Source organism: Crocodylus siamensis, chromosome 1 (assembly GCF_052110815.1).
Source record: "Crocodylus siamensis isolate JL-2025a chromosome 1, ASM5211081v1, whole genome shotgun sequence".
NCBI lineage: Eukaryota > Metazoa > Chordata > Crocodylia > Crocodylidae > Crocodylus > Crocodylus siamensis.
The window spans coordinates 342629154-342643852 of NC_143395.1; the positions used below are offsets into that span (position 1 = coordinate 342629154).

General features: G+C 41.6%; 1 long non-coding RNA gene across 2 annotated transcripts in view; it reads right to left on the minus strand.

Annotated features, from left to right (window-relative positions):
- Positions 1-14699, minus strand: part of LOC149874910 (uncharacterized) — a 32596-nt gene that overhangs the window by 6075 nt on the left and 11822 nt on the right. For both annotated transcript variants that reach the window (XR_016439984.1, XR_016439983.1), the window contains exon 3: positions 1990-2118. This is a non-coding gene — a long non-coding RNA (uncharacterized LOC149874910). The remainder of the gene's footprint in view (positions 1-1989; positions 2119-14699) is intronic.

Sequence of the window (14699 nt, forward strand, 5' to 3'; positions counted from 1 at the left end):
TGTTGTCTGACCATAACCATTTTCTAAGTTCATGTTCTTAGACAAACAGATTGAGGGAAGGAAATAGTTGTATTAGGCTTGATTGTAAGATACATCATCACTACATTATTTGATTATAGGAGGGAAGATGCCCCTGACAGGAACAGTTGCAGCTATGAGAATTTAATTTATGAACTTAGAAAAGGACCTCTGCCATATACTGGTTTATATGGCACTACTGCCCAACTGAATATAAGTACAGGTATGTAGAAATATGTAGAGTATGAGGGATGAACACACCCACAAATACAATATTTGTGTGTGTGCTTGTATGTGTACACATGCACATACATTTATTAATAAGATGGACACCTGTTATCTCAACTGGAAACCATTTTTGGAACCGTTTCATGCATAGTTGGCCTCTGAAATGAAAACCTCCTTTTGCTTGCGTATCACATGTGTTTGTGTGATCTTTATACTAGACAATTGCTACCCAGTCTCTTTGTATTATATAGATGTCTTTGAACTTCCATAACAGAAAGTGTTTTCAAATGTGAATGAAAAACTTATTATTTATAGTTATTGCAAAATTCAGCCATAATTTGACATTGTACTAGGCAGTGCTACCTGAAGAGAAGATCTGTGGGGAATCACAGCATATCACTTCCTAAAACATTGTTCAACACTTACAAAAGTTTCACATACCTTATGTTTATGTTGTACTACATTTTATGCTTCTATACTTTTTTCTAAGACCATTGATTTGGACAGGGAATGATACCCCAGGAAACACATTATCACTTTCTTTGAATTCCTTTCTTTACATTTTTTGTTAACAAATGCTATTGCAAGTATTTATAAGGTTAATTTGAAATCTCTTTTATTTCCCCTTCCTTTAAAATGTTTCAGTTACCTAATAATATAGTAGCAACAAGACAATGTGACAAAAAGTAAGACAAAAATAGAGATTAGTTGCCAAAGCAATTTTATTAATTTGTACTGTAAACTCTTAAGAGCAAGGACTCTCTTCTCTCATAAATCTATCCATTAGCTAGTATGATTGGGCCCCCAGCTGGTTTAGGCTAGGTGATGCCATGGTTAACCAGATTACAAATAATAATAATGGCATACAAACTCATGGGTTTATATATATGCCATCATAAATTATTTGATAAAATACAATTCATACAAGTTAAAATATATATGTTCATATATTTATTAATTAAGAAGTATGTATTTGAGTTACATACTTACTACAAATACTTTGAAATATTTACACATAAAGATAATGGGAGAATTAGTTTGAATCACTTGAGTTGTGGTAAAAATTACTTTGCTGTAAATGCTGTTGTAGGCTAAAAAGCAATGCATTTTTATATCTGCATTTCAGACCTATTATTTTAAGTAATCAGCTAATGACAAACAAACAAAAAAAACCCCTAAAACTGATAAAGGAAATAAAACTTCCTTGTAATTTGCTTCAAAGGTGACTTCTTAGTTATGTTGCAACTTATGGTAAATCATATTATTGACCCTTTATGGTATGTGCAGCAGTATAATTCCAGTGTTTTGAACAGGAACTATATAGCTAAGGAAACAAGGAATAGAGGTCTAGACTAGACCTGCCAAGTCCAAAAAACAAATCTATAGCCTAACTAATATTCCTAAGCACTGGAGTCTCATACAAAGTTCAATGAAGCAAATGTCAGTCTTTCAATTGATATAAGTGAATATTAAATCTGGTGCTTTAGAGTCTGTGTAACCAAACAAAAACTAACCAAACAAATGTGTATACTTGTAAATGAGGTACTCCTGTTAAGAGCAGCGAAAGTTCTGTGAAGAGTGAATGCAAAGGATAATATAATATACATATATATTGTGTATACATACATCTTATAAAAAAACATTCTCTAGGTTTTTCTCAAACAATTTGTAAGATGAATTTGTGGCATTGATTTTCTATTAATCTTTAGTTTTACTGAGGAATCTCTCATCAGAGGAAAATACCTTTTGAAGTGAAAGACCTCCAAAACAGTCTCCATTGAGTCATTACCCGCTGTGCTGAATTCAGAGATGACACAAAATGTAAAAACTTTACTCTGCAATCAGTCGTAAATTCTGGGCTGGGAAGGCCAGCTAAGGGCAGAGGGAATGGGAGAGATTTTATTACCACAGGCATAAAATTCTGGCATTAATACTTGCAACCACACAACAGCCAGAGCAATGATAGTTACATTTTTTAAATTTTCAAGAGGACATATTTAACATCCTATGAGATTATCACCTAAAAATATATCACCCATTCTTCAAATAAAATTCTTACTTTTAATAACTTCTACTTTGATTTTGCAAAGTAGGTGCACGCACACACAATTAATTTCAAAGCCACCTCTATTTGTATTAGTGAAAAATGTTAGGGCTAGGATTTACAAAGGGCCCAAAGTGAACTGAGTACCTAATGCTTATAAAATTTCACTGGGAGTTGGATACTAATTCACGCTCCCTACATACTCAGATGCCACAGACTTTATCCACACTAGGAGTAGAAATTATGCAAGAAGAAAGGCAGGCTGAAATAAATAATGAGGTATATATATTTGACTGGTTTACATGTATTCAGGTAGGATACAGTATGTTTCATATAGTCAGCTCAGTATTCAAAAAACAGAGATCCTGAAGCTGATTTGAATTTGAACACTACTGACAAGATGTGGGAACGCTTTTGATTCTGAAGTAAGGTGTTGACTCTATAACCCACTAATGAGCATAGTCAACTGGGATAGAGAAGATAACCATTCCAAAACCTTCTCTAATGGCCATTTCTTTGTGCCCCACATCTTTCACATCCCAGTGGACCTGCCCCAGACTGTGCTGGAAGACTTACTGTATCTTGTGCTGGTTCTCTGAGGCTTTTCCATGTCTCAGGGCCCTGCATCTAGTATCTCCTCCAGCAAAGTCCAACAGGTATCAGGGCTTAGGCATGCTCAGAGCATGCATAAAGTGTTGGGTCCTGCTGGTAATATCAGCATTCCCATCCCTAATTCTAGAATCTCACTTTTATTCAAGCAAGAGCCTTGAGCATCTTGTTAGCTGCAAGCCCCCCGCCCCCCCCCCCCCATTAGAACTTATAAGTAGATTTGTATATCCCTTTGGTAGCAACTTAGAAAGCAGGTGAGTGGCAGTTTCATAGAGGGGTTTATATGTGGCAATGGTGAATTTTCGTGTGCCATCAGTGACCGCACAAAGAAAGTACACAGGAGGCTGTCTGTGGTAAGAACCTTATAAAAATGACATTTCACTTTCATTATCTGATCTATATCTTTGCATTTCTTTCAGAATAATTCTACTTCACTAGGTTTATTTTCCTGAAGGTTTTCAGAGATTAGTAATTTCTTCTCCCTCTCAGAGGTATTGGCCAAATTTTTTCCTACTGAAATTACAACTATGCAATCTTTTGTGTTGTCCTTTGTATATTCAAAGATGTAAAATAAGTGATCCTGGTATATTCTTGAAAGTATCTTAATATAGGACAGCCAAATGTCTGATCAGAGAAAAGAACACCCCAACTAGGCTAATGTATTAAGATTTTAAGAGAAAGATATTCCAAAATTTCTTAAAACTGGAGCCTGGTGTAGATGATAATTTCATCTTTTTGGCTTATCCCAATATTCTGATTCTATAATAAAAAACTGTCAAGTGTGTTGAACACCAGCTGCTTGTTGTCTTTTATCTCCATACTATATTTGGAAAAATGTGTGGGAGATTTAAAAATTGTGTGTGCCCCACATATATTCTGCAGTTTATACCTTTTGCATTCCCCGGAGATGATCTGACAAAACAACAAATGGGAAAGAACTAGGGCTGAAACCAGTGATGGCATCTCTTCATTGAAAATAACATAAAAGGGTGCCTGTTCTGAGATGTGCTGTAACATTTCTACTCTACTGGGACAAGAGCAGGATGTCAGATATAGAGACAGGGTATAGATATATCTTGTAATTAAGGTATATTTACTATATTTGTGAACTACCTGGGGCTTCAACAAAAAGCAGCATTGGACCCACAAACTTTAACTCGTATTGTACCATTCCCTACAAAATTCAGTACTGAGATAAGTGGGCCCAATTGTCCATCTTCAAAGGGCATTGCTTTTGTTTACCTGAGTTCAGTTTGGATGCCAAACAATACCAAACAAATGACCTTATTTCACCATAACTATACTGGTTATATGCATGGGTGGATCCAGGAGGAGGGAACAGGGAGGCAGGTGCAGCTTCATCTCCCTTCAAGTGTGCAGTGTGTGTGCTATACAACCTCTGCCCTCAACCCCTTGTCTGCATGGCTCCTCCTGACTTGCCTCTTCCCAAACCCCCTTCCTAAGTTGTTACCAATGGCAGTGTTCACCCCATGGGTTGAACTGCAGCAAAGCAGTGGCACTCTGACAAACTGGTGATCTAAGAGGGGTCAGTAAGCATAAGCTGTACAGCTCACCCTCCCTCCCTTCCCCTGTCCCTTCCCCCCCCACACACACACACACCTGTATGACCCCTGGATTTTCCCCCTGGTAATGATATTTTACTACTTACACACACATCCTGAGCTGATGTACAGCTTAAATACACACTTCTGTATTTGCTGACGGGGGACCAATATCTTGCTGTCTCTTCTTTGGAAAGGCACTAATGATGCCCCCATGGTACACAGTTTATTCTGCTCACAGTCAAGACAATAAGAGCACCTCAGGACCTGCATGAGGCTTATATATTTCTTTGCCTTTCTGTACATACTTGTTTGTTCCTGTTCAGTCACATTATCTTCCAGCATTGTTCTGAAATCAATCTAATAAATGCTTAACATATGTTGCCAATGGAAATGTTTGTTGGCACACGTGAAAATATTACCATCTACTTCTGTCCCTTGTAAGTGCTTGTATTTTTACATTGTGGAAATTCAAGCAACAGATTTGTATTTTAGAAAAAGAAACGTCAGCAATATGTGTGGGATAGGACGGGGCATACAGTATATCCCATATATTCTTCAAATGCAATAGTTTCCTTTCAAAGCAGCCCAGCTGTTCAGAAATCAAAGACTATCTGTATCCCATATGCTAAGGCCAGATGTCAATATTACTTGTGTGCATGTTTGCAAAACAAGAATATTCAGAGCAGTCAAGCTATATTTCAGGGGAGGGCAGGATCCAGGGAATTGAACTGGGAAGTTTCCAACACAGATCCAGGCCAAACTGCTAATAAATTGTGTCTTTAGGGACTGCGTTTTGTGAAGAATTAGCTCTTCTTTCATAACCAAAAATTCCACACAAAAAACCCGCGCTCTAGAACACTACTCTAGGCATTGTCTGCAGGGGTACTTCAGTGGTGAAACACTTGATGGGCATCCAAGCTGTAAGTGTCTAAACATGCATGACTACTAGAGAAGGGACATAACACTTTATGGAAGTTGCATCCCCCTTCCCAACCCCACCCCCTTCCTCCCCCAGAATCTGAAAAGGGCCCTTCCTCACCTACCACATATTTACTTTCCTTCTGCTCCACAATCCATACTCTCTCTTCCTAGTAAACTGTTCTAATACCACTCACCCCTTCCATGACTCCCCTGAAAACACTCATCCCACCCCACACCATCCACCCCAAACCCAGAACCACATCACCATTGGCAATGCATAGGGGGTGCGCCCCCTGAGATCAGCCATGCACCCCCTGGAAGCGCCAGCTGCGAAATTAGAAGTTCACTGGCCCCAGTGATTGGCTGCTGGGGGACCCCCCCCAGTTGGTGATTGCCCCCCCCATTGGTGTTCTGGTGCCCCCCCCAGACTCAGGAAGCACCAGTTGCCCAAGCATATCACTCATCCTTACTAGCAGGAGTAGCATCAATATCACTCATCCTTACTAGCAGGAGTAGCATCAGCAAGAAAGCTAAAGGAAGTCTCTCTCTTGGCTGCTTTTGAGGAACAAAAAGTTTCTTCCTCTCCGGTTACTTGGTAGCAGCAGGAAGTGTTCCTCTCTCTTTCTTTCCTTCCAAACAAGGTGGAAGCACCTGCCCTTGTAAAAACCTACCAGCTCTTTAAGTATGTGCACCATATCAGGATTACAGGGAGAAATGGGCTGAAGGGGTTTTTTTCCCCCTCTCCTCTTCTTCTTTCTTTAAAAAGGAAGCTGAGGGAGCTTCTTTGTTTCTAAACATGCAGTTCTCAGTAGTGGCTAGAGATTTGCATAGGCAGATGTACAAGAACTGGGTCCCCACTTAGTATACAGAAAGTAAGGAATGATTTTATGACCCAGAGATTTGATTCTCTGGAAAGAACCTTTTCTGAGTCAAGGAACAGGAAGGTTTCCAGCTGTAATAGGAGAGGGCAGAAATATAGCAGACAGTTTTGTGAAAGAAAATTCTGTAGAGAAGTCTAAAAGCAGGATGGGACAGGGAAAAATAAATTTCTGGATTTCCTAGAATGAGCTGGGAGAACCTTCATGGACCAGAACTCTGGGAACAATCACCCACCAAATTCTCCATTGCTTGTTACCATACAATCTCTACATATGCATATGCAATGAGACAATAAGTACTTAGCAAAATCTTCTTCTTCTCCTTCTTCTTTTTCTTCTAAACATTTGCACTTTCACCTATCCAGTTCTGATAACACTGCCAGTCTGGAATCTACAGGGTGTCCCCATGTAGTACAGGAATTCAGAACAGATGAAGCTTAGGATAGGAAGTTATACACTGAATAGTGAAAGTTAGACTCTGTGGGAGCACAACTGAAAAGGCATTCAGGATATTCTCATAGATTTCATAGATTTCATAGACATTAGGGCTGGAAGGGACCTCGGGAGATCATCGAGTCCAGCCCCCTGCCCAAAGGGCAGGAAGTCAGCTGGGGTCATAGGATCCCAGCAAGATAAGCATCCAATTTACTCTTGAAGGTGTTCAATGTAGGTGCTTGAACCACCTCCGCTGGCAGACTGTTCCAGACCTTGGGGGCTCAGACAGTAAAGAAATTCTTCCTCATGTCCAGCCTGAAGCAGTCTTGCAGGAGTTTGTGACCGTTCGACCTCGTCATCCCTTGGGGCGCTCTGGTGAACAGATCCTGGTGGTCACCCTGATAAACCTATAGGTGGCCATCAGATCACCCCTGAGCCTGCGCTTTTCCAGGCTAAAGAGTCCCATGGCTCTCAGCCTGTCATCGTAAGATCTGTTTTCCTGACCTCTGATCATGCGCGTGGCTCTCCTCTGGACTCTCTCAAGCTTCTCCACATCCTTTTTGAATTGTGGAGCCCAAAACTGGATGCAGTACTCCAGCTGCGGCCTCACCAAGGCCGAGAACAAGGGGAGAATGACGTCCCGGGATTTGCTCGAGAAGCATCTATGGATGCACGCCAGCATTTTGGTTGCTTTACTAGCCGCAGCATCGCATTGCAGGCTCATGTTCATCTTGTGGTCAATGATGACCCCCAAGTCTCTTTCTTCTGTAGTGCTATCCAACGTAGCACTGCCGAGCCTATAAGGGTGCTGCAGGTTTTTCCTCCCAAGGTGGAGAACCTTGCATTTTCCGGTGTTAAACACCATCAGGTTCTCATCTGCCCATTTGCTGAGCTTGTCCAGGTCAGCCTGGATCACCCGCCTGTCCTCTGGCATGGATGCTTTGCCCCAAAGTTTGGTGTCATCGGCGAACTTGGCCAGTCCACTCCTGACTCCAATGTCCACATCGTTAATGAAGATGTTGAACAGTATGGGTCCAAGGACAGAGCCTTGAGGGACCCCACTGGTCACAGGGCACCACGATGAGTGACTGCCATCAATCACAACCCTCTGGGTCCGACCACGAAGCCAATTTCCCAGCCAGCGGATCGTGGTGGAGCCAAGGCCACAACTGGCCAGTTTGGCCAAGAGGTGATCATGGGATACCAGATCAAAAGCTTTTTTGAAGTCAAGATATATGACATCAATCTCTTCTCCCTTGTCCAGGTGATAGGTCACCTGGTCATAGAAGGAAATGAGATTGGTCAAACAAGACCTACCTGCAACAAACCCGTGCTGGCTATCCCTTAGAATGTTAGCCTGGGCCAGTCCCTCAAGGATGGCCTCCTTAATAAAATTTTCTAAGATCTTCCCCAGGATAGAAGTCAGGCTAATGGGCCTGTAGTTAGCTGGATCCACTCTCCTCCCTTTCTTGAAGATCGGCACCACATTGGCCTTCTTCCAGTCTTCGGGCACTACACCAGAGCACCAAGAGTTTTCAAAGATCTGTGCCAAGGGCTGGGCTATGACGCTCGCCAGCTCCTTGAGTACCCTGGGGTGCAGATTGTCAGGGCCGGCTGACTTGAAAGTATCCAGCTTCTCAAGATGTTCCTTCACGAGGTCAGCATTGATGGATGGTAGGGGATCCCCCTCACCCAGATTTCCCTGTCCCATAGCAGGCATGGGCATCCCATGTGACTGATGAAAGACTGACGCAAAGTACCTATTTAATAGGTTGGCTTTTTCCTGGGTGTCAGTTTTCAGTTGCCCCATCTGGTTTAGCAGGGGTCCAACATTGTCCTTGCTTTTCCTCTGGCTCCCCACATATCTGAAAAAGGACTTTTTGTTGTCCTTGATGCCTGAAGCTAGTTGGAGTTCACTTGCAGCCTTGGCTTTCCTGGTTTGGTCCCTGCAGCACCGGACCAGCGCGGAGTAATCCTCCTTGGAGGTGAATCCCGTCCTCCATCCTTTGTAGGCTTTCCTTTTTAGCCGTAGGAAGTCCACTAGGTCCCTGGAGAGCCAGGGGGGCTGCTGTGCCTTCTTGCTGCCTTTCCTCCGTGTTGGAATAGATTTAGGTTGTGCATTGAGGATCGCTTCCTTGAGAAGCAACCACTCTTCTTGAACTCCCATCTCCCCGGGGGCCTTGGTCCCTAAGGGCCTGACCGACAAGCCTCTTGAGCTTGTGAAAGTCGGCTTTTCTGAAGTCAAGGACTTCTGTGTTGCTGACTGACTTGCCAGCTTTACGGTGGATGGTGAAGGTGATCAGCTCGTGGTCGCTGTCACCCAGCTTCCCATCGATCACTAGGTCGCCAATTAGGTTGTCCCCCGTAGCCAGTACCAGGTCGAGCAGTGCTTTGCCTCTCCTTGGCCCATAGACTTCTTGAGTCAGGTAGAGGTCAACCACGCATGAGAGAAAGCATGCATAATAGTACTATAAGTTACAATGTAACTGTAAACTAGATATCATTGTACTTGATGAACTCAGCATTGGAGTGTCATTCGGTTCAATACATAAACAACTTGGGGGACAGGGACTAGAACCCAGAGTCCTCACGTTCCAGGGCAGGGCCCACCTCTCTGAATCACAGAGCTCATACATTTCATAGACATTAGGGGCTGGAAGGGACCTCACAAGATCATCAGGTCTAACCCCCCTGCCCAAGGGGCAGGAAGTTGGCTAAGGTCTGTTCACCCCAGCAAGATAGGCATCCAAGTATTTCTCTAAAGGTATCCAGAGTAGGTGCTTGCAGCACTTGAGGGGGGAGTCCATTGGCAACATGTAGGAGGTGCACATGGGTGCACATGCACCCCCTGAGATTGGTGATGCACCCCCTGCAAAAAGTGCAGCTGATGCTGCCAGCAGCACCTGCAGGTGGTCACTACTTGCCCCACCACCACAACCAACACCACTGGTGGCATCTGTGGGTGGCCCCTGATCACTGTTAACTGCTGGCGGCATCTGTGGGTGGTCACTGACCACTGGTTGGTGCTCGCCATGTGTCTCTCCCCCACTGCTGATAGCACCAGGGCTGCCTGCGGGAACTCACTGCTTACCGCTGCCATGTTCCCACCACCGACAGTGCCACCACCACCTGCAGGAGCTCACCATGACCCCCAGCCTCCAGAGGTACACAGCATTCATGGGGGAGTCTATTCCAGAATCTGGAGACTCGGATGGTAAAGAAGTTTTCCGTTATGTTCAATCTAAAATGGTCTTCCAGCACTTTGTGACCATTAGACCTTGTCTTCCCTTGGGGTGCCCTGGTGACAGATGTTCTCCCAGCTCCTGATGCACACCCCTGATATACTTATAGACTGCCACCAAGTCACCCCTGAGCCTTCACTTCTCATGGCTCACCGGAGCCTTCACTTCTCATGGAAGAGTCCCATGCCTCTTAGCCTCTCTTTATAAGGCCTCTCTTGACCTCTAATCATGCATGTGGCTCTTCTCTGGAGTTATGCTTCCTTTTCCTTGCTTTTCTTCTGGTCCCATGACTTTTCCCCTTCTTGGTTACCCAGTGGGTCCATTTCAACAGGAGAAGGTGAAAGGTGCTTTTAGCTAGTTCTCTCTCATAGGTTGGTGGTTTGGGCACTCTGCTGAGAAGTAGTAGGAGTGGGTTTACAGCCCTGAAAGGTGGGAGAAAATAGAACCTAAGTTTCTCTTATCCTAGGCAAATGCTATAACCCCTAGGGTATTTATGTTGGAGAAGAAACCATATGCAGTTGTCCATCTATGTACATGTGTGCTCAGATTCATATGCCATACACAGCCAGCAGAAGAATAACTCTGTGCAGTTGGACCCATATTAGCACATGTCAGATTTCCCCACCGGAGTGAATGGAGACCCACATTTCTATTCTCAACCATTTTAGCCTCAAGGCAGCCCTACATAAATTTTATGAATTTAAATTCTAGCTCAGTAAATCTCAGCCAGAACCCCTCCATAACTTTCTGTATTTAGCAGCACTCCAGAGTACCAGTTGAAATTTACTAAGCTAGAATTGGTTGATTAGTTTAGATTGGCACTAAGGCACCCCTCAAGTGATCTCACAGCACCCCAGGTGCCTTGGTTAAGAATCACTTATGTAACAGGATACACCTCAGGAGATGCCAAAGTATGACCCATTGAAATGAATGGGAGAACTGTGAGGTTCTTCAGTGTGAAGTAGAATTCACCTTTGGAGGCATACTAACTCCCAGATGAAAGGACAGGAGAAGCACGTGTCTACCCAGGTAAAGTAGAATAATGCCTTGATCCTAGCCATGAAACCTGCAACAGTGTTGGCAGCTCTATATTAGATGGCCTGTGGGAAACAAAATTTAACTCGTAGGTGCCTGATTCAGGACTGTATATGTTCCAGGGAGGAAGTTTAGACCTTTGCGCTTAGTGTTTCCTATCAGCTCTAGGCATCTCCCTGCTTGGTACCCAGGGTCTCTACGTTGCATTTGGTACCTTTAGAGGTACCTAATCATATATTTACAGTATAAGGAACCAAGGACATTTTCCCTATTTCTTTGAATCAGCCTCCTGGGACCAAGCACCTAATTTTGAAGGGCATGATACATAGGTTGGAGGCACCTAAAATACCTCGCTGAATCCTACTCTTAGGTCAGATAATAAAAGGTATTGAGACAATTAAAGATGCAGATAAGCACATAAAACCATTAAAAGGCTAAATTTCTTAAAGATTAATGGAATTTAGGCTCCTCAATATCTAAATCATGTTTGAAAATGGGGTGTATGTTCCTAAGTCATGTTGATACCTTGGAAAGTTTTATCTTAAGTAAATTTTATATTTACGTATTTGTTTTACTCCTGTCACTCTGCCCTATATTCAACATTTAGGGATTGATTAAATTAATTCTGTTCAACAATTACAGATTGATTAAATCATTTTCTAATTTAGTATATTCTTTTTAATATTACATGCTTAGGTTGCAGGTTGGCTAGCCAAAGCCATCAGATGTCACAACCACCAGCAGGCAGCATTGGTTTTTGTCCCAAACAGTTCTCATTTGTACCAAAACAGAATGCCTTATTGAAGACAACTCTTAAAATGTGCTTGATAACTCTGCCCTGAAGAAGACTGTTGTGAAGATTTTCTCCTGGAGAATGAACCACATGTGACAGACTTTAATCTCTTTAATCACATTGCTCATTTCACTGCCAGAAGGCACACAGATACCATGCTGGGAAGCATCATATAAAAATCTGAATAATGAATTTTCTCTTCTATTCAAGCCTACTAGTGATATTGTTTAATTTATACTCCTGCCTTCTGCACTTATTAATATTATGTTGCCATTAAAATGATAAAAATTGAATAAATGGTAAGAAGAAGAAAAAAAGGAAGAAAATAAATATTTCCATTGACCTGAAAGTATTGTGATATTTGTTGAAATTTGTTTCTTTGTGCTTCATACAAAACTGCCTACCATCTTGGAGTCATCAGAAGGCAATTCATCATTTCTTATACATCTTTATTCTTTGGCAATTCTTGTCTAAATTGCTTCCTGGTGTATTCAGAACCAGTGAAGTTGCTCTAGGGATGAATATGATCTAAATTTGTTCTTTAAGAACAAATTACCCAATTTTGAAAATATTTGTAATAAAACAAGTATGTCTCTCATCATATTTTGTAGAGCCCTAAGTATATACTTCACAATACCTATAAGTTTGACCCCTGAAATAAATTACCACTCTCAGACCACATATGAAGAAAACTTAGAGATTAATTACTGAAGAAAATAGTTTAAGAACAGGGAATTGGACAATATTTCCCTTTTCAACAGTTAGATTTTAATCATAAGAACCATATACTTAAATTACCATTGCACCATATACTTAAAAAACATCTTACTCACCACAGTCAATATAGGTAAGCTGTCTTTTGTTTCTACCCAGACCAGGAAGCTTTTGCATGCTAAGCAAGTAGTTAACTGTTATACTAATCTCTAGTATCTACTTCATTGGGCATTCTGATATTTCTTTGTCAAATAATAAGCCCTTTGGCTGAAGCCTTCTTTTCCCCAAAAGTGTCAAAAATGCAAAATTGTAATTTATAAAACAAGATGACAAAATCCCATTTGTACAATACTTCTGGATGCCAAAAGGTAATCTTATTATGAGTATCAAAATCTTCTCACAGCACTTGCTGTATTATTTTCCGGGTGGTCTGAAAAGTTGATTCAGAGAATAATGCCACAACAGCAACTTGCAGTTCCTAAGGCCAAATATCCAGATGTGTCAATAATCAGTGCAAATTGGAAACAGATGTAGGTCCTTGTTGAATAATAAATGTAATAAAAATACTTCCTTAGCTCTTCAGTGCTTTCACAAGCACACAAATTTATGTTTTCCATATTTTTCAATTGAATTTATTCGTTTCTTGATTTTTGCATCACTAAGACCTCTTTCAAAATTCTAGTCACTCTAGAGTGAGCTAGAAAAAGACAACAGTAATTTCTTGATGTCTCATAGGACTGGTTGTTCCTGATGATTTTATCAGTAAATCCACTAGATGTGCTAATGACATATGAAGAGGTTGAGTGGTGGTATCCTCAGTACCTGGAAAGTTTCTACATGAATACTGATAAAATGTCAAAGGCTTATGTGAAAATAAAACATCACAGCTAGGGACAGAAGTTACACATAACCTAGTTTCAGTGATAAGAAACTGGTTTAAACCTGTAGCAGAAAAGAAGTTCAGTATACATAAACCAGTTTCAAAATGGCTAAAACTGCTTTAAGATAAACCTGGTTAAATGTAAAATCTGATTTCACTGATTTAGGTCAAAGCAGTTTATGAAACTTCTGTCCCAGACCCCTTTCCTGGTTCAAGTTAATAGAGTCCCCCATCATGCTTTGCAGCCCTGGGCTGGGCTGTCTACTCTAGAGAGCAGGGCTGGCCCTGCCTCTCTGTTCCCTAGCTGGTGCAGTGACAGCTAGCTCACTGGCCAGCCCACTGGCCCCCACAGGCTGGGGGCTGGGGCCAGGGAGGGGAGTTAAAATCACCTTTCCCTGGCTACAGAGCTGCCCTACCCTGGTGACTGACTTAGTGCTGGTTGTGACTGTGGACTACAAATCCCAGAGACACCTGGAAGCAGGAAGAGGAAGTGATGAGCAACCCTGCAGAGTCCTGCTGCTGTGATGGTGGACTGCAAATCCCAGAGACCTCGGGGGCAGCAGAAAGAGGAAATGAACACAAAGTCCATGCTGACTATGTGCCAGAAACTATGATCTAATGCCCCCTGGCTTCTGGCTTAAGCCACCACAGGCATGCGGCTGCATTTCCTGAATCACAAGTGAATATCTGTTCATTTTTATTGGTTCAATCTTTGCATCTTAAACTAACCTGCAAAGATTGAATCAATTCAGCTTTTGGCTTTTTGACTGTCTGTACTTAGTTTTAAGGGATAATATCTCATTCAATTTGTTTAATAAAGCTAAAATGAAAGTTAAGTATTAGATAACAGTCAAAATAAACTTCCAAAGAAATTTTATCAAATCAGGATTTTCACAAGGCATACTCAAATAAAACCACATATTCAGAACTATACTCTTGAATGACAACAGCTGGGGTAGGTAAAAATCTAGCCTAAATAAGAATATTATAATTGAGTGTAAAATATTTTTTTTGTAAATTAATTTGTGGGGCATCATTTATTTAGTCAGCACATGTGAGATTGTAGTGTTTAACTCTAAATCAGAAACATCTGTTAAAATGGGAGATATGGTATTGGAGGTCCATGTTAAATTTTGCTTAGCTAGGGAAGTGTGGGCATAATGGGAAGATTTGTACCCTAAAAAGAAAAACAGCAACCATTTATGATAAATCAGAAAAATATGGCAATCAGAATTACAGAATCTTGGCTTCTGCATACTTGCTTCAGTTTGGTTTCTGTGTTGGACAAAAAGGAAAAAACTCAGAAATAAATCTGAAGACTGGGAGGATACTTGACC